The sequence below is a fragment of the Schistocerca serialis genome, chromosome 6, assembly GCF_023864345.2.
Source record: "Schistocerca serialis cubense isolate TAMUIC-IGC-003099 chromosome 6, iqSchSeri2.2, whole genome shotgun sequence".
NCBI classification, from domain to species: domain Eukaryota; kingdom Metazoa; phylum Arthropoda; class Insecta; order Orthoptera; family Acrididae; genus Schistocerca; species Schistocerca serialis.
This window is the reverse complement of record NC_064643.1, coordinates 373,227,677-373,245,370: the sequence shown is the minus strand read 5'-3', so window position 1 is coordinate 373,245,370 and position 17,694 is coordinate 373,227,677. Positions and strand designations below refer to the sequence as shown.

Here is a 17,694-nt window from a genome sequence, read left to right as displayed (position 1 = left end):
TGTGAATTCTCTGTGTACGACAACGTCATCCACGAAGAGCATAATGGAGCTGCGACGTTATCTGCTACGTAATTTTTATATATTGTGAAAAGCAAGCCGCGCGGAGTGGCCGGGTGGTTAGAGGCGCTATGTCACGGATTGCGCGGCCCCTCCCGCCGGAGGTTCGAGTCTTCCCTCGGGCATTAGCGAGTGTGTTGTTCTTAGCACAAGTTAGTTTAAGTAGTGTGTAAGTCTAGGGTCCGATGACTTCAGCAGTTTGGTCCCTTATGAATTCACACATATTTGAACATTTTTTGAAAAGTAATACTCCTGTAATATTTTCTTGGAAAATTTCCGAATTTACATTTTCGTCTAAAGATTTTTCTCTGTTGCGAATGGCATGCTGTGTTCTAGTTGCTAGGAACTCTTCAATAAAGCTGGTCTGATATTCAGTACGCTCCATATTGTTCACTAGACAGCAAGACGGAACCGCATCGAACCCTTTCTGTAAGTCCAGGTATCAACTAGGGTCTCGTGGACGAAGACAGTGGGCTGGGTTTCACAGGATCAGTCTTCACACTCGATGTAGATTCCCGTAGACGAGATTTTCGTTCACCAGACATGTTATAGCGCGCGAGCGTCAAACACGTTTCAAAATTCTACAACAGACCAACGTGAGCGATACAGGCTTGGTGCGTCTGTTCGGCGATCAATCTGGAAAATGGGAATTCCCTGCACTTTTATTTCCAGTCACTAGGAACGCTTCACTCATCCAGCGACCTACAGTGCGCTAATATTAGAAGAGAAGCAAGTTTTTTTTTCTTTTTTTTACATGTTCTGTGTAGAATCTTAATGGTATCCTGTCAAGTTCAGTGGCCTTTCCTGTGTTCAGCGATTTTTCATCCCTTAATCATTCTGACGTTTTGAGGACGTTGGCAGACAAGTATCACATGGTGGACGTCTTCTTCCTCTCAGTACTCACAACAGGGGGGAGTCGGTTCTTCCGAGTCGGTGGAAATGATTTTTTTTTAACTTCCGTCTCAGTACCTGCGCGGGATAGTTTGTTCGATGCTCACTAGAGGCGCTAGCGGCGCTTCATTCGGGGCCCGAATGGATTCTTAATGATGTTTTCAAAGTCTAACTTCGAGACTTTGTAGAATCACGTTGTGGTTGGAGAGCGGTTCAGAGAGTAGCTCACATCCTGATTGAATGACCCCTCCTTCTGGCTCTGCCAAATACGATCTTCCGGAATCTTTGCTTTTAATGCTGGCGGGCGCCCTGCGGACAGGTGAACTGGTGTAAATAATCTTCATGGGTTTGCAGTCGGATGCCGTTGTGCAAATTAAACAATATTCCCTCGGAGCAAATGTCCGACATCTTCAGGTTGTTGAACCAGCAAGGTTCCGCCGGGAAATCTAGAAGAGTCACAGGTGAACTGGTTCTTCGTACTGTACGAGAAAATAGTTTGTTTCCCAGTCAGTTGGAGTATTTCCCAGGGACCCCACGAGCCTACTTTGCCAGCTGCCGTGTCCATTCGTCTTTTACTCTGTTTTAAGTGATTTTAGCCGCAATTAGCCCTTTTTTCTGCTGCACCCTACTTTTCATTTTGTGAGCCGTGTTCCGATGTTGACAAGACCTTAAGGGTTCCTTATACATGACACTAGCTGAAGAAGGAAGAACAGTTGAATAGCTTTTTATGCTTCCTCCTAGTACCGTCTTTAACAATTTGAGTATAACAGATCCACAGTGGGACAGTTGTGGGAGAGACGCCCTCTCCGCGGTCGCATGCGGAGCTATGGGGGACACTCGCCTGCCCCCACCTACTGACCCGATTACTTCTCTCTTCTCCCACCTTTTTTCACTATTGTTGGTCCAATTGCTTGTCATTACCTTCTCAGCCTTCTCACTTCTGTTATTGCAAATCCGACTAATCTCCATTGCTGTCTTAGCCCTTACTCGGGTTAACGGCTGACCAGATGTGTTGAGCTTCCTCTCTCAGCAGATGAGCCCTGGAGGAGCCCTCGTCTATTTTCTAACTTGTATACCAGCCTAACCCACATACTTTTACCTCTATTAAAGTTATTTCACATCTCTGGCAACAGTATAGCTTTCAATGACTAAATTTTACCACTCCTACATACTATCAAAATTCGAACAAATTTCTGACTGACGCCATTGATTCTAGATGGGCTATCTCTTAGTCGAGGGACTGATGACCTCGCTTTTATGCTCCTTAATCACAAAACCAACCAACGCACTTTGTCGTGCCAGTGGACGTGATGTGACTGTAGGAAACATCTGGCGCTTGAGAAGTGCCGTGTAGGACGAAAGTGGCCGTCGAGAGACACACAGCAAGGGACGGCACAGCATGGCAGAGCGCAGTACAGCGGCTGGCTGAGTCACCGCGAGGCGGCAGACTCATCACGCCAATACGCGAGCTGTTTACTCTGGCGCGGCGCCCTTGGTCTGGCTTAAACAGCGCGAGCCACGAGGTCACTGGCGGCTCTCGTGGGTGGTCGCACCGCCCAACCACGCAGCTGCCGCACCACGTCTGCTCCAGAGCTGACACTGCATACAATCACTAGGTCAGTTATCAGTGTGTGAGGTATTGTTTCATTGTAATACACACTGTCCAGACACTTTAACGCGACCACCTGTCAGAAGCCTGAATAACATCGTTTTGCAGTGCGCACCTTCCTGAGATTTGCAGCAAGAAAGTCAGTGAGGTTCTGGAAGCTACCGACAGGGATGTGGAGCCACATAGGCCCCAGTGCCGTGGCCAGTTGCGTTTGGTTTCGTGGTTCAGGATCCACGGCGCGAGCAGCCCGATCGAGGTGGTCCCACAGTGTCGATTGAGTTTAAATCCGGGGAGTTTAATGGCGACGCGAGTTCGGTAATCTCATCGTGGTGCTCATCGAACAACGCGCGTACCTTAATACCTGTGTGACACATTGTCATACGCTGCTGGTGAATTCCGTCGTGCCGAGGAAAAACTGGGGGGTAGGGGGGGGGGGGTAGGGATGGCCAGAGTCCGCAAGAACAGATGCATACTTGAGTTGATTCTTTGTGCCTTCCAGAATAACGAGATCACTCAGGGAATCCGCACCTTCGCTGAATGGTCAGCGCGTCCAACTGTCGTGCAGTGGGTCCGTGTTCGATTCCCGGCGGGGGCACAGATTTCCTCTACTTAGGGACAGGGTGTTGTGTTTTCCTTATCACATTTCATCACCATCGACATGCTAGTCGCCCAACATGGCGTCAAATGAAAATACTTGCAATTCAGCTGCCGAACGTTTCCAGGTGAGGAGTCCCGACCATTAATGCTACACGAGCATTTTATTAAATTGCACTCAGGAAATGCCACGAAAACATTTCCAGATCATGACATTCCCTCTTCCGGCCTGGATCCTTCCGACGAGAGTGTTTTATTTCGGACATTTTCATGCCCTACACGGCAATGGCCATCTACTCGATGGAGCATAAAATGAGATTTATCTGAAAATGCCAGTTCTCGTCATTCAGTGCGCGTCTAGTTGCGGCACTGGAGTGCAAATTCCAGTCTTCGTCGCCAATGAACAGCAGCCAGGATGGGTGCATGGACCAGGCGTCTGCTGTGGAGACCCACGGACAGCAACGTTCGCCTAACTCTCTTTGAGGATATGGTGTCTGTTCTTTCGGACATGTGAGAATGTGGGTCTCGCGAGAGGCGAGAGCGAGATAGACCTTGCAGTCGCGCTATCCTCTGTGCCCTTGGTAGCTCCGATGGATAGAGCGTCTGCCATGTAAGCAGGAGATCCCAGGTTCGAGTCCCGGTGGGAGCACACATTTTCACCTGTCCCCTTTGATATATATCAACGCCCGTTAGCAGCTGAAGGTGTTAATATAATTCTAATCTCTTTGAGGAGACACTGTTGATAGCCATCTGGGTGGTAAGTTGCTCAACAGTTGCACATCTATTCGCCAGTACACATATGCGCAGCCGTTGTTCGCCCCTGTTGTCTATGGCCCGTGGTGTACCACAGTTGCTTCAATGCTGGTTGCGGACAGCACCATTTTTCCATACACGGTATACTGTAACCACTCCGTTTCGCGAACAGTTTACAAACTTAGCCGTTTCGGAAATGCTTCCAACCATGGACCAAAAGCCGATGATCGTGCCCATTTGAACATCAGATCCGCGTCCCCCCTTCCCCTCCGAGACGTTTCATATACCCTCCACTACTAGTTCTGCATTCTGCCGGCTGTGAGTGGTTATTGCACGTTGACGTCGAACATTGGCGGTGATCACATTAACGCGACTGGATCGCAGTAGATGCTCCATCAAAGTTAAGGTTATCGGCAGGAATGCCCCAGGGAATAGCGATGGGACGGCTCCTTTTCTCTATACAGATACATGATATCATGGACAGGATGAGCAGCGATCTGCGTGGCAGGGATGAGCAACTATCTGCCACTGTTTGCTGATGACTCCGTAGTGCACAGGAAAGTATCGCCATTGAATGACTGCAGAAGGTTACTCGAATAGCTGCTAAAATTTCTGTTTGGTGTGAATGAACAGCAGCTTGCTCTAAATGTAGGAAAACTAAGTTAATGCACTCGTGTAGGAACAACAATACTGCAATGTTCGTATACAGTATTAGTGGCGTGCTGAATGAAACAATCACGTCGATTAAATATGTGGGCTTAACGTTACAAACCGGAGCACTTAAGTTCGGTACCGCAGTAGGGAATCTGAATGGTCGACTTCGGAGAGTTTAAGGATGATGGCAAGTCATCTAACGAAACAGAATTCTGGGGTTCCACAAGGACGCGTTATACACCCAGTGCTTTTCTTAACCTACGTAACCGGTTTAGGAGACAAATGGCTCTGAGCACTATGGGACTTAACATCTGAGGTCATCAGTCCCCTAGAACTTAGAACTACTCAAACCCAACCAACCCAAGGACATCACACACATTCATGCCCAAGGCAGGATTTGAACCTGCGACCGAAGCGGTCGCGCGGTTGCAGACTGAAGCGCCTAGAACCGCTCGGGCACACCGGCCGGCGGTTTAGGAGACAAGACGGGCTGCCCTCTTGGGTTATCTGCAGATGTGCTGTCGTTTATCTTCTAATTAAGTCATCAGAAGATCAAACTGAATTGCAAAATGATATAGATAAGATATGTCTGTTGTGCAAATAATGGATTTGGTCCTAAACAGTAAAAAAATGTGAGGTCTTCAGCATGAGTTCCAAAACAACCCGTTACATTTCTGTCACACGATAAATCACAGAAATTTAAAGGTTGTTGATTCAAACAATTACCTAGGGATTACAATTCTGAACAATTGAAACTGGGACCAACACAAAATGTTGTCGGCAAAGCGAAGCAAAGACTGCGTCCTCTTCTGGGGTATCACCGTGCGACATGGGATCCTTACCAGATAGGATTTAAGGAGAAACGCGACAAAGTTCAAAGAAGGGAGCTCGTTTTGTATGATCGCGAAATACGGGAGAAGAGAGTTACTGATACGATACATGAGTTAGGGTGGTAATCTTTAAAACAAAGATGTTCATTGCTGTGAACCGTTTCACCAGATTTCATTCACCAACTTTCTCCTCCGAACGCGAAAATATTTTGTTTTCTCCCAACTACAGAGGGAGAAATAATCATCAAAATAAAGTAAGAGAAATCAGAGCTGGCACGGTGTTCATTTTTCCATATCCTATACAAGGACGGAACTGTAGAGTAATATGAAATACGCTCTATGCCTGACAGTTGAGGGCACTGCTGCCGGTTTTCGACGACGACGTGCAGAATGCTGCCGCCAATGCTGACCGAGAACATTAGTCGCCTAGAGCTGCGATGACACTGAGGTACTGTCACATAAACGTAAACGAAATCGTTTTACTTGATTGTTCGTAGCAGATGCGTGAAGCAGCTCTCAAAGCTCATTGCAGCTGTCGTGGCGAAACGGGCGATAGTAATTAATGTAAAATATTACAAGAGACAGAAAAATATTTTAGGGCTAATTTTCCCACACGAATTACACAGTTAAACATGTGTTGTCAGATTTTATTAAAATAAGGCCTCACTGATGATGACACAAAGTGCAAAAACATGTCTCGGAGGGAACAGTAACATAATAATATTTAGTGGTTTGCATAAACAGGTATAACTCAAATCCCACAACTTGCATAGTAACCCCATAAAGTTAAGTACCATCCAGCAGGTTCCACTTTCAATAGACTTCTTGTAGAAGTGAAAACTTTGAATGATAACCATGATGTTTTAAACCGTTGGGTCGAAAGGTTTCCTTGTAACACATTCCTCTAGTTCTGCATAGTAGTGCTTTACAGAAGTTTTGAGTCATTCGCTGTAATGTCATTCATTTCTAAAACAACAGCTACTATTCTGTTTTCTCGTTTGTTTTAAATGTTATCATCTTTCTACGAATTTTATAGTGCCTCAGTACATGAACGAATAACTTTGGTTCAGAAGGTCCCACAACAAATAAACAAATGAATAGAATTAGTGGGCAGTGTCACCAACACAATAACAATGGCACTGTAGAGATCTCCTCAATACCATCCTCACAGTAAGGGAACTACAATGATTGTACAATGTGTTATTGTGATTTTAGATTACCCAATTGGGGGAGTGAATGTGTCTGACTCCACTCATGTTGTTTCGCCTTTGCTGTGTACTGATTATGCGAGGGACATATATTTACAGTTAAAAGTAGGCTAAAAACAGGTAAATTTAAATACTAAAAGATGCTATGTCATGTCGAAGTAAATGTACTGTACAATGTGTGATGACGTTGGCAGTCTGACGTGGTGTTGTACAAGTTATTGCTGATGATCTTGCAATAAAGTTAGAGTGGTGTTGCGATATCATGATGCTGAGTGGTCTGAAGCGGTCAGTTCCTAAAAATTTTAAATGTATGTACTGTAGCATAACTGTGATATACGTAATTGTAGGTATGAGAAAGCCGGAGTTTACGTTGGTTCAAATGGCTCTGAGCACTATGGGACTTAACTTCTGAGGCCATCAGTCCCCTATAACTTAGAACTACTTAAACCTAACTAACCTAAGGACATCACACACATCCATGCCCGAGGCAGGATTCGAACCTGCGACCGTAGCGGTCGCGCGTTTCCAGACTATAGCGCCTAGAACCGCTCGGCAAAGCAGGCCGGCGGAGTCGTCGTGTCCTGACATAGGTGAGAGAGGGAGAAAAGGGGTTACTGGTCAGTCTGCGCTCCCGAATGGTACAGAGCAAAAGGCAGAAGGACAACTCACAGTGAAGGCATTTGTTTTCTTCTATCTGTGCCAACACTATTACAGGCATTTACTAGAAATGCAGGTGGTGAGACTTGGTAGGGAATTCGTTGTGGAGACTTGGACAAACAGGGTTTTGAAATATTTGTTTATTACAGACAGGACTAACTAATACACTAGAGGCTAGTGCTAGGGTTAGAAAAAGCATGAATAACACTGTTACAACAGAAGCCAGTGCAGAAGTCCCAGGAATGGATGCTAACCACAGTAGTAAATACTAGCAACATCTTAAGGCAACAACTTAGTTGCAAAACAAAACATACTGAATGTGACCCTGTTCACTGAGGCACTCCAAGTGAGAGAGCAGAGCTGGACCGAGGCTGGAGTCGACGGACGCGGATTCGGCGCCCAGATCGTCTGACTGAGAACTCCGCCAAAATGCGGAATCTAGGGGTTTTAAAGGGTCGCGTGGGGGCACTGTTTTTCCCACTTATAGCCACCCAGCCAATCCCGCAGGTCTCTTGCAGGCGCCTGCCAATCACGGTTTAGTTAGGTCCCCTGTACTGCTCCAAAGGCGAGGATGTTAATGCAGTTGTACTAACTAAGTCTGCATTTGTTATCAACATTGTTCAGCTGAAAGCTAAACGTAACTGCTCTGCCAAATAAGGCTTGCAACATTATTGTTATACGTCATTTAGCCCCGCCCCACGGGCTCCCCGGAGTAGGCACAGCTAGGTCAACAGTTTTTTGGCATTTTCGCTCTCTTTCTAACCCTTGTTTGCCTACTGACGTTGCTGTTCTCAGGGCTGGTATCAAGCTGGCTTCATACGCCAGTATGTGCCTGTTCAATGGTGACATCCTACCACAGCGTCTAGACGACATATGAAGTTACAGGTTAATTCCTTGAAGAGTAACTAACGCCCTGGGTCCGCGTCTGGGGCGTCTGCATTTCCGCCAGGCTCTCCCCTTACGGTTTACTTCATGTAACAATATCTCTCCTACTTTCGTCTGCCCTCAGCATCGTCTCTGGTTCCGCGCCTTGGAGCGCCTGTCCTCCTTTCTCACAGCTTCAAGATAACACTACAGTAGCAAGGAATAATCAATATATTACAGAGTGTGGTGGCTGTGATAGGATATCCAACGTGTAGAGGTGAAGAAAAGATGCAACAAACAGGTTAGCGACTCTGGATCGACGATCAGCAGTCAGATAACGATTATATTTTTCCAGTTTTCTGGAGGTGCCGCGTTTAAAATGTAAGCTGAGAGCAGCAATAGCAAGAGACGACCATCGCATTCCCCAGACCTAGTGATAATCAAAGCAAGGCAGTGGGAGCTAACCTACCTTTTCGGGATCTCCAGGGAGTAATCGCGATAGACCACTCTCGCAAAGGACTTAGCCCCTATTGTGGTTCATAACTTCATCGTTTAAAACAACATTTAATTGATAAATGATAAATATTGACACAAAAAGAAGAGCAATCAATATGTCGATCACCGGTAAATATGCAAATGATTAGAGTTGCAATTTTCTGTGACAGGTAGAACGTTCTCCAGAGTGCATTAGTGTTGTTCGTGTTTAGTGCTGTTACCATACGTGGTTGTCCGCCCCCGGTAGCTGAATGGTCAGCATGACGGATTGTCAGTCCTCTGGGCCCGGGTTCGATTCCCGGCTGGGTCGGGGAATTTTCTCCACCCAGGGACTGGGTGTTGTGCTGTCCTCATCATCATCCTATCATCATCATCGACTGCAGGTCGCCGAAGTGGCGTCAAATTGAGAGACCGGCACCCGGCGAACGGCCTGCCCGACGGGGGAGCCGTAGCCATACGATTAAATAAAAATAAACCATACCTCGTGGGACATGTAAGGGACATGAACAGCATCAGATGCAAAAGATACAGAGATGCGACGTACACACGAGAGACAGCGTTACCAGCACCAGACAGAGTTTGAAAGGGGCCTTATTTTGGGTCTTCATTTGGCCGTTTTTGATCGTGAAATATCCAAATTTGTGGGGAATTCGGTTGTGACAGTGTCCCTGTGTTGGACTGCGCACGAACTTGTAGGTAGGCATACTCGTCCTTAAGGTTCCGATCGACCACGTCTGACCGTCACAAGGCACTAAACAGCGTCGCACTGTGGTCAGCGATGAATTACGGTTCCGTGCTATCCCGGATGACCATCATCGGCGAGTAACCCGGCAACCCGGGGTAGGTCTGATTCTGCCACTGTTTTGGAAAGCTCCAGCGGTGTTACTCCAGACGTTGTGCTGTAGGGAGCCCTCGGGTATGACTTCAGGTCACGGCTGGTCGTAAGGGAGGGAGCTCTGACTGCGTAACGATACATCATGACATCTTGCGTCCTCATTGTTATGTCTCACGTGACTGCATCGTGGTGCCATATTTCAACAGGAGATTGTTCGTCCACGCATGGAACATGTCTGTAAGAAATATCTGTGTCATGTTGAGGTACTCCCGTGACAGCAAGATTCCAAGACAGCCGCGATAGAGCATTATGTGGAATTAGTTCGCATGTGAGCTTCGTCCCTGCACCAGTAACTCAGATATCAAGTACCAATTACAGCAGTCGTGGACCAACTTGACTCAGCAGAATTTTTCTTCTTTAGGGCCAGCAGCATAATATATGTCTGATAACGACCTGCTTATTAGAGCAGATGCACCAAAATGCTGCTTATCTCTATTTACGACAGGCTGTTTCGGCATTATTGCCATTTTCAAGTTCCTGCAATGGCAATTTTGGTGAGAACAGGTATGGATGCCAATGTCATTTATAATAAAGTAGCTGATTTGTACTCACGTCTAGACTGATATGACGTCCATATTACGTCGTTAGCGGACTGTATTATAACTGTCACTGCTTTCGTAAGATAGAAAATGATGTCAAGATGTTGCAAATAGAATGTTAATTACAACGTGACAGCAGTTAAACAGTTCCACTCTTACAGCGCTATATACACACATCAAAAAATGTTTTACATCACCTCGGTTCCGAGAGCTTCGGAACCTGTACAGAAAATTGGGATAGAGATCAACATTAACTTCATTTCCGCCATTTTTATTGCTCATGAAAACCACACATTTCATGTTGCACCACCATACAGCGGGACATTCCGAGGTGGTGGTCCAGATTGCTGTACACACCGGTACCTGTAATACCCAGTAGCACGACCTCTTACATTCATGCATGCCTGTATTCGTCGTGGCATACTATCCACAAGTTCATCAAGGCGCTGTTGGTCCAGATTGTCCCACTCCTCAACGGCGATTCGGCGTAGAACCCCAGGGTGGTTGGTGGGTCACGTCGTCCATAAACAACCCTTTTCAATCTATCCCAGGCATGTTCGATAGGGTCCACGTCTGGAGAACATGCTGGCTACTCTAGTCGAGCGATGTCGTTATCCTGAAGGATGTCATTCACAAGATGTGCACGATGGGAGCGCGAATTGTCGTTCATGAAGACGAATGCCTCGTCAGTATGCTGCCGATATGATTGCACTATCGGTCGAGGATAGCATTCACGTATCGTACAGCCGTTACGGCGCCTTCAATGACCACCAGCGGCGTACGTCGGCCCCACATAATGCCACCCCAAAACAGCAATGAACCTCCACCTTGCTGCAATCGCAGGACAGTGTGTCTAAGGCGTACAGCCTGACCGGGTTGCCTCCAGACAAGTCTCTGACAATTGCCTGGTTCAAGGCATATGTGACACTCATCGGTGAAGAGTACGTGATGCCAATCCCGAACGGTTCATTCGGCATGTTGCTGAGAACATCTATACCGCACTGCATGGTGTCGGGGTTGCAAAGATGGACCTTGCCATGGACGTTGGGAGTGAAGTTGCGCATCATGCAGCCCATTGCGCACAGTTTGAGTCGTAACACGGCGTCCTGTGGCTGCACGAAAAGCATTATTCAACACGGTGGCGTTGCTGTCAGGGTTCCTCCGAGCCATAATCCGTAGGTAGCGGTCATCCATTGCCCCTGGGCGGCCTGAACAAGACATGTCATCGACAGTTCCTGTCTCTCTGTATCTCCTCCACGTCCGAACAACATCGCTTTGGTTCACTCAGAGACGCCAGGGCACTTCCCTTGTTGAAAGCCCTTCCTGGCACAAAGTAGTAACAATGCGGACGCGATCGAACCGCGGTATTGACCGTCTAGGCATGGTTGAACTACAGAGAACAAGAGCCATTCCTGGTGGAATGACTGGAAGTGATCGGCTGTCGGACCCCCTCCGTCTAATAGGCGCTGCTCATGCATGGTTGTTTACCTCTTTGGGCGGGTTTAGTGACATCTCTCAACAGTCAAAGGGACTGTCTCTGCGATACAACATCCACAGTCAAGGTCTATGTTCAGGAGTTCTAGGAACCGGCCTGATGGAAAACTTTTTTATGTGTGTATTTACAAAGTCGTTCAGATGAACAGCGATAGTATTTTATTAATTAAAATTTGGTACTGTTGTCTTAGGTTGTTGCATATGTTACTTCGATTTATCCATTTTCGTGTTCTAAAATTTTAATAAGGTTTTTGAGGTAGTACTTGTGCCTAAATTCTGTGTGCTATTATCTCAAAAACTTTATTGAACTTCTAGAACACGAAAATGGATCAACCGGAAGTAACATATGCAACAACCAAGGACAATCGCAACAAATTTAGTTACTAAAATAATATCGCAGTTCATCTGCACGATTTTTCTAAACATACAGCGTAGTAAGGGTGGAACTGTCTAACTGCTGTCACGTCGTAATTAACATTTGATTTTCAATATCGTGACGTCATTTACCACCATATTAAAGCAGTGACAGTTATAAAACAGCCCACTAACGACGTAATATGGACATCACATCAATCTAGACGTGAGTACAAATCAGCTACTTTAATACAAATGGCACTGGCATCCATAGCTGTTATCACCAAAATTGTAATTGCAGTTACTTGAAAATGGCGATAAAGCCAAAGCAGTTTGTTGTAAATAAAGATTACTTATTATAAGCAGCTATTTGCTGCATCTACTCTAATAATGTTGTAGTTATCTGACTCAAGGGAGGCTACAACCGCTTTATGACAGCCTTTCCAACTGAATCAGTGAATGCATCTAGGCCAGAGAGTGTGCAACATCATAGTGATAAGTGGGCTCATGCTGCCAAGTTTTTTGTAAATTTGACTCTATTTTGCAATCGCTCAAATAACATCAGATACCATCTCAAGTGAAGTTTCAATTTGTTTCCTCCTCCCCTTCTGGGTGATACAGCGTTTTTGCCCGGCAGTACACCTACCAGAGTAACGGAGAACTGAGTAACGAAGACTTTTGCAAAATTTGACAAAAGTTTCTTCTTTTGTTACATCACAAGGGCAAGTATGTGGCAGAAGATTGGGGCTATGTTTGTTGCAAAGCAGGTGTATTAATTTGTCCTTTATGTTGTCCTTCCCCTAAAAATTTTATTTTTATTTTCTTTCATGCAAATATTTTCAGTAGTCTTATTTTTACGAGAATGTGTGCAATACCAAAAAACTCAAATACTATCTCAGGACATAGCCAACTTGACTTCATTACTGGTTACATTCATTTGGTCAATTAGAAGCCTTTGACGTAATTAGATTACCTAGAAACTGTGCTAATTGCAAAATACTGATAGTATAAAACTTTGTTATCATTGTTCCTATGTAAACATGTGCTCAACTGCTAACTTCCAGATAAAATAAATCAAAAGTATATATAGATAACCGATAATGCTAGAAATATGTTAGTAAATTTTGCCTTCATTTAGATTCACAGTAATTAGCAGTTTTTGTTACTGAAATAGAATACCATAATTTGGCAGACTAGACAGTATAATCCAATAGTAGTTACCGTTTTATCTAAAAGTCCTCAGTCAAACAAATCTTATTCCGCTGTCAGTTTTCCAGAAATATAAATCTTTAATTGTAGTTTGCAAAAAGACAGCAAACAATAATGGCTGGATATATTACTAATTATTGAAATCCTGTAAAAGAAGAGGCTGCTGGAAGCTATTTCAGTCAGTCTCCGGCAGCTTATGAAACGATCAAAACCTGCGTCTGAAAACGTACCGCGAACGAATCAGCGCAAATTGCAACTCATCCAACGTGCCCAGTTTCATCTAAATTTCGCATGCTGGAGATCTTTCTGTAATTCAATGGCTGTTTATCAATGACTGACTGTGAATTGTGTTAATCTTTAACAACGCTTACTGTGACAACAGCATCCGACTGTGAATTGTGTTATTTCCAGATGATATTATTTTACCGTGCACATCTACTTGTAAGGACAGTGCAATCGGGGAACACAATAATGATTTACTTGCCACATGCATGCTTTTGGCTCACTTCAGTGTCAAACACTGAATATTGGACATCAACAGAATGCAGTATGTGGCGTGTCCTTTATGAGACTTGAACTGACCATAAACAGTAGGTTGTTTAACATTAATATCAAAGTGCAGTTAAAGTGTATTCGACTGTAAACCTGGTGTAGATATCATCATTTGGAATAGGCTACTTTCGTCAGCGGATTTTCAGCCAGAGCCAGCGGAGGCGCAGCTCCCTGAAGCATATCAGCACGTGTAAATAGGGTAATGTTACATGTTGACAAATGAAATGTTTAAGAAAATGATATCCCGTACTGATTTTTATCAACGTTATGCATCTATCCGTGTACATCCAGTTAGTGGAACAGAGATCTGCGGCGGAAGGCTTTTCAGTATTCTGAAGTTTTGAACGTAACGTCTCGCAATCCGTTCGTAATTGTTTGAAGCCTCTTGCTAATACGTAAAACGAACCGGATGAGGGTCTCACATCGTAACTGTTTCAACACCGCTCCTCCAACATTTCATATTCAAGCAGAAGCAAATACTTGACTTAACTGTTCCAACGTAACTGTAAAATGGTACGCTTTTAGTATATCTACATCGTGGTTGGACTGTGGATTAGAACAGATATAAGCTAAAAGAGAACCAAGACTAACTGATATCTAATACGACGAATCAAAAAATATCTACAGACGGAAAATCTTTTAACTGTTAGTAAGTGACAACGAATCAAATTTCTGCATGCTTCTTGTGTGTTCAGTCTTAAAATTACTAAAACTCACTGTGCTGTAATCCAGTAGTACAGATGACATTCGCGCTAATTCGACCATTGTGATAAAAACCTTATCTCGAAACTTAATATTAGTTTCCCGTCTATTACGAAGCGTTCAGTTCCTTAAAAAAGAGATGCAAGAAATTTTTAACAAATGTGGATAAAATTTTGACGAAGTCATATATGGATATTCCCGTCAGTGGGGGGTGACATGCATGAAACTTTACAATATATTCAATATCTAGTGTTTCGTTCATATAGCTTTTTAAAACTGTCCTTACAAGGAACAACTACAATTATATTAAAAATGTCAGTTTCAGCACTCATTTCATATGACTGATATTTACTGGATGCTGGTTACCAGGACCGTAACGTGGCGAGAAAGCGTCCAACCCTCCCCCCGCCCCCTTCCCTATCCCTCCCCAAGGGCGCAGGCACAGAGGAGCGAAAAAACTGACCAGAAAGAAAACAAAAAAAAGAAGAACCGAAAGAGACTTTAAGAATTAACACAGAAGGGTATGCGTATTGCCCTACACCAGCCGTTTCCCATCTTCTGCCTACGAGACATAGTCTTTCTCTCGACCTGAAAGGAAACGCAATAGTTACCACCTCATCATTTCAATTTCCTACGGTATTGTAGGATCCCAAAAGTCGACGAGCGGGTGATTTAGCTAATACACCAATAAGCCTTCTGTTGCTGATAAATAATACTATGAGAGCACATAAAGACAGCTGCAGTTTGTTAATTAGTGAATGCAGTTGCAGCGAATCAAAAATAAAATCTGATTAAGGTCGAGTATGGGACAAAGCACACTGTCAAATTTAGCTATCTTTCCGATCGCATAGGACACAGAAACTAAAATTTACTTCAGTGAGTTAATGAACTACGCTCAAAGCTAGGAAATGAAAAATAAAATTATAATATAAAAACTTCCAGGCATGGGCACTTTTTCAGATCATAATTACAGTCCTTTTTCTTTTATTTCCGACTAACATTTTAGAAGGAAAATAAGATATATTGCTTAGTGTGTGTCATACTAAGACCAATGTACCGTAGCTGTCATAAACAATGGCATACATATTTTGTTTTACTTTCATTTTTTTAATTTATTTTCTACCATTTATAACTTATTTAATACAATCACACATTTCATTTGCTATGTGCGATATTTTTCAACATACTTCATTTAAGTGATATTTAGCAGTATCTAGTAATTTTTATTAAGCTTACTAATAAAATAAAAAAATTTGATAAATCTGCATGGCACAGATTTCTGCCAGGGGCGCAGTATCACCGCGGCACGCTTCTGTGCTTGTTACAAATAATGACATTTCTGTTGACAAGAGAAATTCTACAAGTCTGGTGAAGAACTAAGGTTATGTTTCACTCGTGTTTCTACAATTACAAGTAACAGTACTGTAATCTTGTCAACGTTCCAGTCGAATTGTGGTAACACCGTTGAAAAATAGAGGTTTTGTTAAAACTGCAAGTATATGTCATTTATTTCTTAGTGTACTCATGAAAAATAACAGCTGCAGAAGAGAAAAAAATTTCTCCCCGGCCGGGAATCGAACCCGGGTCTCCCGCGTGACAGGCGGGGATACTAACCACTATACTACCGAGGACTGTGCACATGACGTTCTTCACAAGTTGTTATATACAGGGGCTTCTGAGGTAATGGTGCGGTACTTTGTGTGTTTCTTAATTCTTAAGAGAATCCAGCGTTATTACGACCAGAAATAACAAACTTCAAGTTCTCGAAAGAAATTGCTGTGTAAATACGATGGATCCACGTATTGTCTGACATTCCCTGCTGGTATGAATTCTTCAAATGTGAACATTTTTAGTTACGCTTTACCGTGACTGTTACCGACAACGAATTAAACAAATTTACTGTTAACTTTCACTGTCACTTTATTTATAAGCCATGTTTCAGAGGTTTAAATCGCCATCATCTAGATTTATGTGAATTAAAACATGTACGTGTTGTGTTACGACCTTCGGGTAGCATACGGCATTGTCTCGATTGGCCACAGACTCCTATAAAACAGTGCCACGTGGTAGAAAAATCCCAAAGACATACCACAACACATAGATCTCGTTTTAACCCACATAAATCCAATAAATCCAATTGATGATGAAGATTTAAACCTTTGAAATGCGTCAGGGAAAGAAGTAAATTGTGAAGTAACAGTAAACTTGTGTCATTCGATGGTATGAATTCTTTATCACTTCCTTTTACAACGAAATTTCACCGTCTGAGTTTATAGAATAACGTTTCTTTGATTTTTTAAAGTATATGTTGTTTAAGATAACAGGATGTCATAACTTTTTTACATAGCAATTACTGCAACGAACTAAAAGTATTAATGTTTAGCAAGCTTCTCTACTACTTCACAAAGATTAACCTTCTTCATCTTGCGGTGGGATATCTCCCAGTTCCCTAATAGTGAGATGTATGAGGTTCCTGGAGCTTTTGCTTCAACGAAAGTGAATAGATGTTGTGTTCTTCTATTCTTTTTAAGGCAAGTACAAAAGGTGGTGTGGATATAAGATGACGATTTTCAGATTTTTATGGAAAATTGTTGCTTGAAGTTTTTTCATTAATTTGACGTATGTTTCGTTGATTTTTGGGTGACTAAGTATTTTTAATTTATTTTGAAATAATTTACTGAACATGTAATTTCTATAGGTTTTGTGAGCACCTGTTCAGTTACGATAAGATACCTCGGAAACAGCTTGCTCTAGAAGGCGGTGATTTATGTTGATTAGTACTAAACATTCTGCTCCATAGACTGGCTACACTGGTGGCTGTGATATCACTTCCTGTTTGTGGTATAATGCATGGTAACATTCACCTTTAGTAAAGGTGCATTACATCTTTTGTTGTGTATACTTGAAATTGTTGCTCACTGAGTTGTGTTTCAGTCTTTAATATGATTCTACCAAACAGAAAATTTAAGAAGAGAAGAGATGAGGGAAATGGATTCTACAGGACATGTCTTGTTGGAAATTTACATCCAGAGAATGAGATTAGCACAAGCAATACTGAACGAAGTTCTTCACCACCAAGTGCTTTCAAGAAGAAGCTTGTGAACAGTAATGAAGCGTATAGTGAAACCAGTGCCTGTGATATCAGTTTAATATTAAGTTTAACTGTATGAAAAACAGTGTTTCATCAAACTACATGCTGTGATTTGTGTGGTAGAGAACTAATAGTTTCTGAAAATGTCTTCAAAACGAACGATGTAGTTCTTAGTTTGGAAATCTCTCGTTCGAGCTGTGAGAGTAAGAAAGAATTTTGGACACCGCAAGAATGTAGAAACAGTAC

General features: G+C 43.3%; 1 non-coding gene across 1 annotated transcript; it reads right to left on the bottom strand.

Moving 5' to 3' along the window:
- Positions 1 to 15,916: 15,916 nt before the first annotated feature.
- On the bottom strand, positions 15,917 to 15,988 carry Trnad-guc (transfer RNA aspartic acid (anticodon GUC)). Its single transcript has one exon. It is a non-coding gene; the product is annotated as a tRNA-Asp (tRNA).
- Positions 15,989 to 17,694: the final 1,706 nt, after the last annotated feature.